Source organism: Delphinapterus leucas, chromosome X (assembly GCF_059928025.1).
Source record: "Delphinapterus leucas isolate spDelLeu-1000000601 "Yukka" chromosome X, BTC_Dleu_Yukka2, whole genome shotgun sequence".
Lineage (NCBI taxonomy): Eukaryota > Metazoa > Chordata > Mammalia > Artiodactyla > Monodontidae > Delphinapterus > Delphinapterus leucas.
In genome coordinates, this window is record NC_143150.1 from 12,938,350 (window position 1) to 12,951,373 (window position 13,024).

A 13,024-nucleotide genomic window follows, 5' to 3' on the forward strand; every position below is an offset into this window, starting at 1 on the left:
GCACCACAACAAAGAGTAGCCCCTGCTCACCGCAACTAGAGAAAGCCTGTGCGCAGCAACAAAGACCCAACATAGCCAAAAATAAAAATAAAGAAAGAAAGAAATAAGATACCACACAAAAAGAAAATTACAGGCCAATATAACTGATGAACATAGATGCAAAAGATAGCCAAAGCAATCTAGAGAAAGAAAAACGGAGCTGGGGGAATCACACTCTGTGACTTCAGACTATACTACAAAGCTACAGTAATCAAAACAGTGTCATACTGGCACAAAAACAGACACATAGATCAATGGAACAGGATAGAGAGTCCAGAAATAAACCCACACACTTATGGTCAATTAATCTACGACAAAGAAGGAAAGAATATACAATGGAGAAAAGACAGCCTCTTCAATAAGTGATGCTGGGAAAATTGGACAGCTACATGTAAAAGAATGAAATTAGAACACTCCCTAACACCATATACAAAAATAAACTCAAAATGGATTAAAGATCTAAATGTAAGACCGGATACTATAAAACCTCTAATGGAAAACATAGGCAGAACACTCTTTGACATAAATCACAGCAATATTTTTTTGGATCCATCTCCTAGAGTAATGGAAACAAAAGCAAAAATAAATAAATGGGACCTAATTAAACTTAAAAGCTATTGCACAACAAAGGAAACCATAAACAAAATGAAAAGACAATCTACGAAGTGGGAGAAAATATTTGCAAATGATACAACTGACAGTGGCTTCATTTCCAAAACATACAAACAGCTTATACAGCTCAATATCAAAAAAAAAAAAGAATGACAAAATGGGCAGAAGACTTAAATAGACATTTCTCCAAAGAAGACATACAGATGGCCAACAGGCACATGAAAAGATGCTCAACATCGCTAATTATTAGAGAAATGCAAATCAAAACTACAGTGAGGTATCACCTCACACCCATCATTGGAATGGCCATCATCAAATAGTCTACAAATAATAAATGCTGGAGAGGGTGTGGAGGAAAAGGAACCCTCCTACACTGTTGGTGGGCATATAAATTGGTGCAACCACTAAAAAACTAAAAATAGAGTTACCATATGATCCAGCAATCCCGCTTCTGGGCATATACCTGGAAAAGATGAAAACTCTAATTTGAAAAGATACATGCACCCCAATGTTCATAGCAGCACTATATACAATAGCCAAGACAGGGAAGCAATACAAGTGCCCATCAACAGATGATTGGCTTAATAAGATGTGGTGTATATAGACAGAGATATAGATATATAGATATAGATATTTAGATATATAGATATATTCAATGAAATATTACTCAGCCATAAAAAAGAATGAAATATTGCCATCTTCAATATTTGCAACGTGGACGGACCTAGAGATTATCATATTTAGTGAAGTAAGTCAGACAGAGAAAGACAAATACTATATGATATCACTTATATGTGAAATTGAAAAAATAATATAAATGAATTTATTTACAAAACAGAAACAGACCCACAGAGTTAGAGAATGAACTTATGGTTACCAAAGGGGATAGCGGGGGTGGGATAAATTGGGAATCTGGGATTAACAGATACACACTACTATACATAAAATAAACAATAAGGACCTACTGTATAGCACAGGGAACTATACTCAATATCTTGTAATAACCTATAATGGAAAAGAATCTGAAAAAAATATATGTATATAAGTATGTATAACTCAATCACTTTGCTGTACACCTGGATCATTGTAAATCAACTATACTTCAATTGAAAAGAAAAACATTAAACAATCCAGCCCCAAGAATGTAATTGCAACTTGGAGGAGGAAGATGTCATTGGAGGCTTAGAGAAGTCCAACAAGCTTCTTCACATAGTGACCTCTCCAATCCTGGTGTCCACTTGGGACCAATTAGATGGGACATTCATCCTCACAAGGCTTTACATATGTATCTTTGATGATGCCCCTGGAGGCTTCTGAAGTGCATTGGGAGTTTACTTCAATGAAGTTCACACTAAATGAAGAGAACCCCATTCAATTTTCTGTCTCAAATTACACTCAGCTGTGCTGTTTAACTGAGCACACTAGACAAGGTCAGAAGATGTGCACCCGAAAATAATATGAGGACTGCTTATCAGATTGGCACTGCCAAAGGGTGGGCTTTGAGTGACCTTTCATTCATTCCTCACATATTTACTGAGCGCCTATCTAGGTTCTGGAAAGACCCCTGAAAGTGATCATGGGCTGTTGCATCAGCCAGACCTGGGTTCAAACATCTGCTCTGCATGGACCAGCTCTGTGTACTTGGGCAACTTCACCTTGGTCTCTTTATCGGGAAAGGGGGGATGGAAATCCTACCAACTTCATGGGATGCTGGTGGGGATGAAATGTGAGGATGAGAGTGGCACTCTAACATGGCTGAGCACAGTGTCTGGCACCTAGTAAACGCTCCATAGATATCAGCCATTGTTAGCCAAGATTCCCGCCCTGCAGCACTGCTTGTGACCATAGGATGTTATAGGCAGAGGGAGCCCAGGATCCCTGCAGAGTCACACTTTCTAACTGGCCAGCAATCCTGGGGCACAGGTAAGAGAAGCCTGAGGGGAAAGGATGCTCAGAGCCCAATCTCCAGGACCTCTCATCTGCTCTAGGAAGAACTAGGTATCAGCCAAGGATCCTGTGGGCAAGCAGAACACCGAACGGGCCAGGGTTGAGGCACCTGGGCACCAGAAAGCCTGGTTTTTGAATGTAAGTAACAGGGCTGCCGTGAGGATTAACTAAATTAATTTATGTAATGCACTTAGCACAAGGCCTAGCCACTGGGACATGTTCAGTGAATATCAGCTACTGTTAGAAGAGCCATGGTTCTCATCCCTTAAGGAGCCAGCTAGTATACAAGCCTGCACAGTAATGGGTCTCTGACTGGACTTGTAAGGAGCGGCTTACAATTTTGGGATTTGTAGAGCACTAACCAGGCCCCACTGCCTCAAAATCCTTTCCCTGACCTCCAGTGTCACAATGCCACACCATCGTAGAATGGGTGGCAAACATGTAGCACTTCTTTTGAGGACTCCTCATCCTGCATGCAGGACAGACATCACAGATGAGGCACACTGTCCCACCAGCCCAGACAGGACCTCAGATGAGGATTCTTTACATGGTACACTGGGCAGAAATTGCCAAAAGACCTGAGGTGGCCTGGGAGTTCTACTACTTGCCTCTCTGACTTAAAGGTTGTCTCTCATTTCCCTTTTACAAAAATTTATTTTCAGATTTGGTTTTACAATTAATCGTCTGTTTATAATATATTTTATTGAAATTTTTATTGAGAAATTGTAGATTTACATGCAAATGTAAGAGATTATTCAGAGAGATCTTATGTACCTGATACCCAGGCTCCCCCAAGGGTAACATCTTGGTAACTACAGTACAACCAACAGGTTGATATTAGCACGATCTGCTGATCTTATTCACATTTCCCCACTTTCACTTGTACTCATTTGTGTGTGTTGTGTGTGTGTGCGTGCACGCACACCAATGTGAGTGTATTTAGTTCTATATAATTTTACCACATATGTAGTTTCATGTATCTACCACCACAGTCAAGATACTGAGCTGTTCCTTCACCACAAGGATCCTTCCTATAGCCTTTTAATAATCACATGCACCCCCTTCCCAGAGCCTAATCCCTGATAACCACTAATCTCTTTGCCATTTCTATAATTTTATCATTATAAGAATGTTACATAAATGAAATCATAGAGTATGTAACCTTTTGAGATTGGTTCTTTTCACTCAGCATCGTTCCCTGGCAAGTCATACAGGTTGTTGCATGTACCAATAGTTCATTCATTTTTATTGCTGGGTCGTATTCCATTAAGGGTATCTGAGCTGTTTCCAGGTTTTTTGCTGTTACAAATATAGGTGCTATGGACATTCATGTACAAGTTTTTACATGAACACAAGTCTTCATTTTCTGGAACCAATGGCCAGGAGTGAAATTGCTAGGTCATATGGTAGTTGCATGTTTATTTTTTAAAGAAACCGCCAAACTATTTTCCAGAATGGCTGTACCATTCCACATTTCCACCACATCCCCACCAGCAATGCATGAGTGATCCAGTTTCTCCATATCCTTGCCAGAATTTGATGTTTTCACTATTTTTTATTTTAGTCATTCTGAGAGGTGTGTAGTGGTATCCCATTTTGGTTTTAATTTGCATTTTCCTGATAATGATGTTGACCTAATCACGTTGGACATCTTTTTATGGGCTTATTTGCCACCTGTATATCCTCCTCGGTAAAATGATTATTCATGTCTTATGTCCAATTTCTGATTCAATTATTTGCTTTTACGGTTGAGTTTTGTGAGTTTCCAGTCCTTTGCCAGATATATGGTTTGAAGATATTTTCTCCCAGACTGTAGACTGTCTTTTCATCCTCTTTGTTTGGGCTTTTGCAGAACAAACGTTCTAATTTTAATGAGGTCCAATTTATGGACTTTTTCTTTTCTGGATGATGCTTTTGGCCCTAGGATGTCAGATAAGGCAAAGTGATTCTGTCCTCTGTCCTGTATGTAGGACAGCTACCTAAGAGGTTTTGTGCGTTGAGGTCAGCGCCTAGTCGTTACATACCAAGCCTTTGCCAAACATTACTTCATTTAATCTTTCCAACCACCCTATGAGATAGATGCCACTACTGTCTGCATTTTACAGATGAGGAAGCTGAGACACAGAGAGACTTGGGAATTTGCCCAAAGTCCCACAGCTAGGAAGTGGAAAAGCTGGCACAAAATCCTGGTCTGTTTCTGCTTCCGAAGCACCTGATCTTGCGGTCATCTCAAGTTTCCAGCAGGCTACATAAAATTTAACTTCTGGCGTACAGTATGTTTATTTTTTTAAATTTATTTATTTATTTATTTATGGCTGTGTTGGGTCTTCGTTTCTGTGCGAGGGTTTTCTCTAGTTGTGGCGAGCGGGGGCCGCTCTTCATCGCGATGCGCGGGCCTCTCACTATCGCGGCCTCTCTTGTTGCGGAGCACAGGCTCCAGACGCGCAGGCTCAGTCGTTGTGGCTCACGGGCCTAGTTGCTCCACAACATGTGGGATCTTCCCGGACCAGGGCTCGAATCCATGTCCCCTGCATCGGCAGGCGGATTCTCAACCACTGCGCCACCAGGGAAGCCCCTACAGTGTGTTTATAAATCTGACTTCAGACATGAGAGTACAATTAGAAACTTTCTTGTTACCAAGTCAAAAAACAGTAAGGACAACAACTGATGCAAAGGCTGAAGCATTCCCAGTCCCCCAGTCTTTGCTGTGCTTTCCTCCTAGTCCTTCGTCACAGTCCCAACACGACTGAATACCCAGTGTGTGGCCCCATGCCCTCAGGCCAGCATAAGTCTGGTGGTTTTGGTGGTAGTGGACTTCTGGAGCCACTGGTAAGCCCATGGACACCAGTCTCTAAGAAGCCCTCTAATCTGGCCCCAAGCTTTATTGAGGTTGTCATTCCTGGGTTCAAATTCCTGCTGCCTCCATGCAGGTAGAGGAGTCCAGGCCCACCAATGGCTCTATGACCTATGGTGCCCCCCCAATCAGTCCCTCCCCTGTGTGCCTCAAAAAGGCCCCTCACCAGCTCAGCTGATCACAGAGAAAGCTGCCTGCCCACATGTGTCTCCTCCCACTTTCTTTACTTCTGATCTGTGGGTTAAGAAGCTAATTTTAAAGTCAGGCTCCTGGGCAAAGGGTCTTCACATTTTTTTGTTTTTGATGCATATACTTTGAATATTTCCAAAGACCTAGTCTACTTCTATGACATTTAATCTTACATCTTTCTCTCCTTCAAAAGCTTCTCTATTCTGACACCATGGCCCAAATCTTCTTTTAAAATATTTTCTTGGGGATTTCCTTGGTGGTCCAGTGGTTAAAACTCTGAGCTTCCAATGCAGGGGATGCAGGTTCGATCTCTGGTCAGGGAACTAAGATCCCACATGGCGTGCAGTGCAGCCAAAAAAATTTTTTTTAATTTTTAAATTAAAAACATTTTTTTAATCTTTTCTTGAAACTTATTGGTTTCATTCATTCATTTATTCAACATTTTCTTCTTGAGACCCTACTTTTTTTTTTTTTTTGCAGTACACGGGCCTCTCACTGTTGCGGCCTCTCCCATTGTGGAGCACAGGCTCCGGACGCGCAGGCTCAGCGGCCATGGCTCATGGTCCCAGCCGCTCCGCGGCATGTGGGATCTTCCCAGACCGGGGCACGAACCTGTGTCCCCTGCATCGGCAGGCGGACTCTCAACCACTGCGCCAGCGGGGAAGCCCGAGACCCTACTTTTTGCTAAGTACCATGCTAGGCCCTGGGGATAAAACATAGAACAAGACAGAAACAGACCCTGATGTCCTAATGTTTGCATTCTATCTGGGAGAAATTAATATTAAAGAAATTCTTACAGAAATCATTATCAGCTCCAGTCTGTACCCCTGGAATTTCCTCCTACTTTCATACTCAAACTTTATGCTTTAGTGAAACTGAATTAATCACCGTTTTATAAACACGCATTGGGCTTTCCCTCCTCACAGCCTTTTTACATGCTCTTCAGTGTGGCGATAATTTGCAACCCCATTTCTAGTAATTCCCACCTACCACAATGTCTGTGCTGTCCTCAAGACCCAAGTGAAATCTCACCTGTTTAGATGATGGTTTCTCCACTATCCCTGCTATATGGATCTGCCCCCCTCTATTTGGAAAGTACTGGGCACCACTCATGAAACTACCTACATGCACACTGCTTTATCTTCTAGCTATTTCCATATCCATATTGCCTCACATGAAAGACAGTAGAAGCCCTGAGGGCAGGGTTTACTTCTGACATGTCTTCATGCCCTTTGCACATGTCATGGTGCCTTGAACACAGCAGGCATGAAGTGTTTGCTCAATGGGGAATGGCTTACCTAGAGCTGTTTGTTTAATTTAACAAACACTTGGGTAGCAGTTACTATGCACCAGGCATTGCTCACTTGGGTGGTATTTACCAAGTGTCAGACACTGCTGCAACATCTTGACAGACATCAACGCCCTGGATTCTGACAAAAACCCTAGGAGGTAGGTACTATTAGGAGCCACATTTGACAGATAAGCAAAGTGAGACTCAGGAAGGCTCAACGTCTTGCCCAAGCCTAGGGTACCCCACCTGGTATATATCAGAGCCGGGATTCAGCCTGGCCTTCTAACAAGGCCTGGAATGGTTTGCCCAATGTGGAACCTGTAGCTGCAGAACAGCAAATATGGAATTTATTTATTTATTTTTTGGCCGTACCACGCAGCATGTGGAATCTTAGTTCCCCGACCAGGGATCGAACCCGTGCCCCCTGCACTGGAAGCACAGAGTCTTAACCACTGGACCACCAGGGAAGTCCCGCAAATATGGACTTTAGATCCAGTTCTTTTTGGCAGTCCATGGTGCCACTTCCACACTTGTTTTCTTCATAGGAGCTAGGCTTCAAAGGGATGCTGGGGCAAACTAAATTAAAGAAAGTGCTGAATTAAACTGAGTTCTTCTGAAGCCTTTCTGAAGGGCAGAACTCCTCCAGCCCTCTATGTCAGCGTCCAACCTTTATTCTCATTATTGCCCTCCCACCCCCAGGAGTCTTTTCAGACATTTTTTTCCAATTGCCCCCTCATGACATTTTAATATTACAGATACACTGCATATCTGTTTATGGACTGATGTATATCTGTGCCTTATACATTAAAGTGAAAATTTTTTTCATCATCCAAGAACCAATATTCTCCTCTCTTTCGGGACAATGTCGCCTTGTTGTCGATGCATGCTCAATATCGACGAGCATTGAATGTGTGTCTAAGAGGAGAGGATAAGTGAGAATTCTCACCCCTATTTGACCCTGTGGAGCCAAAATTTTCAGGATCACTTCAGTGAAGTAATACACATTTGTGACACTGCTTAGAGCTAAAAACAACTATGATGACATCCCCAAACAACAATCTCGTGATGGATGTTGGGGAGAATGGATGATTCAATCCCAGTCTCAGGAGCTTAAAAAATACGAATGCCCTGGGTCCCACTCCTGGAGATGCAGATTATATTGGTCTGGGCACTGGAATTTTTAAAAGCTCCTCAGGTATTCCAGTGTACAGGCAAAGTTAAGAACGACTAACTTCCAAGATTTTAATGTGAATAAAAATAACTTTAAAATATTTTTCTAGCTTTATTGAGATATAATTGACATATAACATTGTATAAGTTTAAGGTGTACAATGGGATGATTTGGTATATGCATATTTTGTGAAATGATTACCACAATAAGGTTAGTTAAGACATCCATCATCTCACAGAATTACCTTTTTTTTTTTCTTGTCTTTCTCTGTCTGGCTTATTTCACTTAGCATAATGTCCTCAAGGTACATCTAACTTGTCACAAGTGGCAGGATTTCCTTCTTTTTTAATGGCTGAAACACACACACACACACCCACACACGCGCGCGTGCACACACACACTGGAAACAATCTGTCAATGGACAATTGACACAAAGACCACAAAGGAACATCTAGAGAAATATGAGAAAATCAAGATTGTATGTTGTTGTGGAAGACAAGGGAAGAAAATTTTGAGGAGGACATGACCAGTAATGTTGAATGCCGCTGAAAAGACAGGTAATTGAAGGCTTGGAAGTTTCCATTAGCTTTAGAAACGAAGAGATCACTGGTGAGAGTGGTTTCTTGATGGTGGTTGGTGGTGTGGGCACAGACAAGACTGTGGTTGATGGAGGACCGGGTGTTAATGACAAAGTGTGGGCAATTTTCTATATTTATTTATTTAATTTGTCTGCGCCAGGTCTTAGTTGCGGCATGAGGACCCTCAGTTGCGGTATGCGGGATCTAGTTCCCCCACCAGGGATGGAACCTGGGCCCCCTGCATTGGGAGCACAGAGTCTTACCCACTGGACCACCAGGGAAGTCCCAAAGTGTGGGAAATGTTTTAAAAGAAGTTTGGCAGTAAAGGTCAAGAGAGATGGGGCAGTGGTCTGGCAAAGAAACATGTGACCAAAGAAGGATATTTTTAAAAGATGGGTGCATGTTTAAATGCTGAGCAGAAGAAGCTGATAGAGAGGAAGAGATTTTAGACAGAAGAAGAAAGAGAGGACTATCTGTTGGGCAAGATGCCAGAAAAAGCAGGAGAGAAAGATAGACCATAACAGGAAGATGACAATTCATCCCAACGTGGGAGAAGGATGCAGCCAAGAATATAAATGTGGTGGTGGAGATCTGAAGAGAGCTCTGCCTGATGGCTTCTACTTTCCCTGACAAGAGAGATGCGAGTGATCGTCTGAGAGTGGAGATGGAGGTGAGCAGTACAGTCAGAGGTTTGAGGAAAGCGTAAAACATTTGAAATAGTTATTGTTCAGAGTGGGCAATGAGTGAATTTCTAGGCTAGGTTTAAAGGGCCACTTGAGGTGAGAAATTATGAATTTACAGTGCAATGAATTTACCTTGCTGTGTGACCTTTTCTGGTAGTGCTCAGCCAACCCGGGAAAAGTATAAAAAAAAAAAGTAGGTCATTTAATTGAATCCATCCAGGTTTGGAAATTTCCTAGATAGTAGGGTAGGGGGAGTGAGCTTCTCCCCACCCTTCTTCGTCAGGCACAAAATTTAAGGAGGTACTCATTCCCGGGGTCATGCAAGTGTAGGATTGGCAGCTGACACTGAGCGTCTCCTTACATTTTGGGAGAAAATGAGGTGGGGAAAAAGAGGTGGGGACTTACTCACCTCACTGTAGGCCCAGCCCTGCGCAAATAAGTTTGGTATATTGGCAATAGGGTCCTGAGGAACACTGATGAGACAATAATTACAGCGATGAACCATATTATGTTCAGATGGATATCCACTAAGATGGATAGAGAGGAAACAAAATGGGAGACAGTAGAGGGACAAGGCCATGGGGGAAAACTGACTGAGTAAATGGAAAAACTACAGAGTTGTAGCCAGGGAGGAATGTCTGAAGTTGTGATCTTAGAGGTAGAGCAAATTTGGGGTCCCAAGACATTCCAATGTGAGATGGGAGACGTGGGTGGCTGAGGTGGAGGTCAGGGAGCTTCAAGATCAAGGTGTTGAACAGGCTGCTCACGCGGCTGTTGACTTCAGCCAGAATGTCTAAGACCTGGGATAGAGGGGAAGAATGGGCCTACGGCCGAAGTCCCTGGTGAATACAGAGCAGTATCTAGGAGACCAAGAGATGACAGCAACAGGGAGGTTAAAGAACAGTTAAACTAACTGACTGGTGTAAGTCTCAAAAGGAGCAGGGATTTCGGGGGTTTTGTTTATTTGTTTTTCTTGTTTGTTGTTTTTGTTTACAAGAGAGTGGAGGGGCAGTAGGTCGAGACTGGCTTTGGAGAGTGAAGAAGAAACTGGCCTTGCTGTACCAAGAAATGTGGGGACATGCCCTACAGCCAGCTCAAGAAGCAGCTGGGGTTATGGTCTCTTCACTGAAGAACCAGGTCTCACTTAAGGCTGTCATGAAGTGAACTTGTTACACAGGCAATGTGAATTCCAGAGGACTGGAAGGGGTGGATTGAAGCACGGCAGAAGTAGGTGACTCACAGTAAGTCACAATGAGTCCCATGGAGGATGGTGGGCACCCAGAACTCTTAAGAATTCTATTTTGGCCTGCACGTGACATCCTGAAGCTACCACATGGGACTCAAATTTTATTCTTGTTTTTTCCTTTCTCATGGTCCTCAGGGATAAAATAGCAATCAGTGGTGACAGGGGAAACCTGACTGTGACTTCCATTACCTTCATACCTTTCTTTCAGCCCAGTTGATAACAATAACAATAAAGACAGTAATAATAATTGTAAATTTAGAAAATACTTACTGAATGCCTGCTATTTGCCAGGCACTGTTTTAGGTGCCAGGAACATGACAGACGAAGTTCCTGAACTCACAGAACTTACATTCTATTAGATAGGCCATGAGCAAAGGACAAAAAAGAAGTAAGTATATAAGGCTGGGGAGCTATAAGTGTTAGGAAAAGAAGTTAGGTGGAGTAAGTGCAGAAGGCAGTGATGATGACGTGTGTGAGGAGATGTAGTAGTGAAGGTAGTCAGAGGAGGCTCTTCTGAGCAGAGACCTGAATGACAATAAGGAGCCATCCACGTGAAAATGGAGGGAGAAAGCATTTCAGATCAAGGGAATAGCAAGTGCCAAGGCCCCATGACGGGAAGGAGCCTGGGATGTCTGCAGGTCATCATAGCTGATAACTCCAAGACCCTGAAGCATGTCCTTTTAACTACCCGCTGCTAAGGATGAGACTGAAGGGTCTCTACGGTCTAATTCTGTAAGGACCTGAATCTGCCAGAACTGGTCCAACAGGTGGAGGCTCATGGAAGCAGCAAGCTACCCCCCGGGGGTAACTGAGGAATCCTTGCCACACACTGGAGTGGGAATGAACTTGCTTGCTAAGTCCAAGGCATGTTGGTCCCAGATCTATTGCATGATCACAAGTGCTGCTGCCCCTTTCATATCTGAAAACACCTCATCAGAAACTGGGGGTTTGCCTACGACCCTTGGCTTAAGGCTATTATATGAGGTAAGATCTGGCAGAGGCACCAGCAATGTGGTTGGCAGAAAAGTGGCATGAGATAGAGGACTGAAGTTTTTCACAAGAAGATCATATCATGGGACTCGAGCCAGGTGAGGCCAAAGAGCACTCTGGTAAGGCATAAAACATCACAAAAATGTGTTCTTGTCATCTAAACTCTATCGATAGGGGAGCAGATTCTTTATAATCTGGCTCCTGCCACGTCTTCAAACCCAAGCTCTAGCCAGTCCCATCTCCTTCGGTGTCCAGCAAGCTTATCAAGGCACTTGGGGTGGTAGTTGGTTGGGAGAACCAGCTGGTTCTGAGAAGGAAATGTACTGTAGTCGAGAACTTCATAACCACCACAGCTATCTTCCTCCACCAACTGAATACAGACACTGCAAAGTTACAATAGAAACCAGAAGTAAGAAGAGCTCAGACCCCCACCACGACTCAGCCAGGGTGCCTACCACTCACATATCCTGCCTTCCTCCTCAGCAGGCTTTGACTGTGAACCAGCAAACAGGTATTCTGTTATGGGGCAGCCACCTTGTTATGCTCAAGGCATACACCAGCCATGCTTGCTTCCTGGTCTTTGCTCACATTGATCTCCCTCCTTGGAATAACCTCCTCTTGCCGTTTACCTTGTTAAATTCTGCCCATCTTTGAGAGTCCAGCTCCAGCTCCAACTCCTTCAGGAAGACTTCCCAGAATGCTCCTCCATCATCAATCTTCTTCTCCCTCTGACCTCCTGCAGCAGTCAGAATCTGCTCCCAAACAATTCAGCATCTGTAGTTAGTCCCTTGTCATGTATCTCTCCTTAAATGTTTGGATTGGTTAGGCTTATCTCCTTGACTTCTGTATCTTTTGCTGTGATGTCTAGCAAAATACCGTGTACACAGTAAATGCTCAACAAATTCTTATTGATGGAAACACATGTTTGAAGGCTAATCATAGGGGAGATTGGTGATGCCGAAGACGGACTTCATCCCCCTCACAATTTTGCCCCTGGCTGCCCTTTAACAAAAGGGCAATGCCACAGACGAAGCTCTCTGGTTACAATCAGATGGCATGCTATATAAGAGACTAGAGATTAAACTGATCTGGTATTGTATAAAGTTTGTAGTCTTAGTAATATCTGATCAATCTCAGAAAAAAATTATAATAACCTGCCTACAGTTAAACATGATATGCAATTTTGCTATTAGATGGATAATTTATTTTTATTTTTTTGACTGCGCTACGCGGCACGAGGGATCTTAGTTCCCCGACCAGTGGAAGCGCGGAGTCTTAACCACTGGACCACCAGGGATGTCCCTGGATAGTTTATTTTTATCCTAAAGATCTGGAAACATTTTATCTCCTTACGCCATGTACGCTTTTACTTTTACACTTTATGAGTGTCTGCTATATGCCAGGCTCATCTCTGGGCCCTAGGT